The sequence below is a fragment of the Limulus polyphemus genome, unplaced genomic scaffold (genome assembly GCF_000517525.1).
Source record: "Limulus polyphemus unplaced genomic scaffold, Limulus_polyphemus-2.1.2 Scaffold1543, whole genome shotgun sequence".
NCBI classification, from domain to species: Eukaryota; Metazoa; Arthropoda; class Merostomata; order Xiphosura; family Limulidae; genus Limulus; species Limulus polyphemus.
Window position 1 is genome coordinate 85,279 of NW_013667153.1, and position 1,750 is coordinate 87,028.

Consider the following 1,750-nt stretch of genomic DNA (forward strand, 5'->3'; position numbering starts at 1 on the left):
CTTTATGTGACGTCATTTTAGTGTCTACTGACTGACTGACAGACAACACACTACTGTAAAGTAGTGCGAGTAGTTAAAATAAGTGACCCCTCAAGAACAGGCACCAGGCACTGTGTGACCGCTCCAACTTGAGAGCAGGTGCCAGAGCGTTAGAACGATGAAATGTTTCTTGTCAGACATCACGTGGTTACTAAGACACACGACTATGGTATTAAATTTAATAAAATAATTTTACACATTTTTTTAAATGTTTATTATTTACATAATATACAACGAAGGTGGTTTATTTTTAGTTATTCCTGTTGGCAGGACAAGAGGTGTGCAAAGCATTATAAAATACAAAGTTGTTAATACTGTAGTGCAGTTATGAATAGGGAAATTAATGAGATATTCGTATTTAAAACATGTTTTGGTGTTAGTGATTTTTATGTGGTATACAGTTGTTTTTAGTTCCTTGCAGCTTTCATTTAAAGAAAGTTGGATTGTGTGTTTTCTCTCGGTGTTTGTTATTAATATAAGTACTCTCAAATAATTAGTGCTGCAAATTTTGTTATTTGTTTATCTAAAAGTGACTTACAAAAACGAAAATTTGGTTTTGAATATATCTTTACCCTAAGAGTGGCGTTACATGTCTGACAACTATAATATTTAGCACTGCACTACTGGATTAATGTATAAGTTATGATACAATTTACAGATATATATAAGTAAACATTTTTTTCTCATTCCTACGCACCTTCGAGGCCGTTAACCTGCACATGCATGAGCTGTCACATCATTTTTTTCACTTTGAAACAATCCATCATCTAATGTGACGTTCAACTCTCTTACCTGCTTTACAAAAAATAATTTACCAGTCTGTTGCTTTGGGTTTAGTTTAAAGAAACAACTGGAAGTTTGTGTACCTGCTACGTCACAGTCCCTGCTCTATTAATAAAGGAAGCAACACAGTTTCAAATACTGAACAATAACTAAAGATGTGTGAATTATAATATTCACACCTACTTTGATGTGTGAATTATGATATTCACACTCACTTGATGTGTGAATTATGATATTCACACCCAATTGATGTGTGAATTATGATATTCACACCCACTTGATGTGTGAATTATGACATTCACACCAATGTTGTTAACTGTACTAAACACATATTCTTGAGTTTGTCAACGTTTTCATACAGACGTTTCTTAGATAGAAGTTCCGTAACAGAAGCTCCCCCCCCAGTGGCACAGCGGTATGTCTGCAGACTTACAACGCTAGAATCTGGGTTTCGATACCCGTGGTGGGAAGATTAGAGATAGCTCATTGTATAGCTTTATGCTTAACTTCAAGCAACAACAACTGTAACAGAATATTTCACTCTGTTTTATAAAGTATGTTACACAGACGTCTGAACAGGAGAAGGAGAGGAGGGACTAGTCCCCCCCCCCCCGTAAATCTCAGTGTGTTTGCAATTTCCCTAACTTGAATTGAGCTTACCACTCTATAAACATATAAAGACTGGTAACTGGAAATAAAGATTCCAAAAGATCAAGGATGTAAATAGAAGGTCACGTGAGGCAGGTCCAGATATTCACTTTAATTGTAAAAATAGCATGCAAAACCCTCTAGTTCTTCTGAGAAGATTGATTCAATTCCAACGTTGTCCCAAACCCCCATCCAAATATATATATACAATTTACTTTCGAGACTTTGTTTGTTTGTTTGTAATTAAGCACAAAGCTACACAATGGGCTATCTGTGCTCT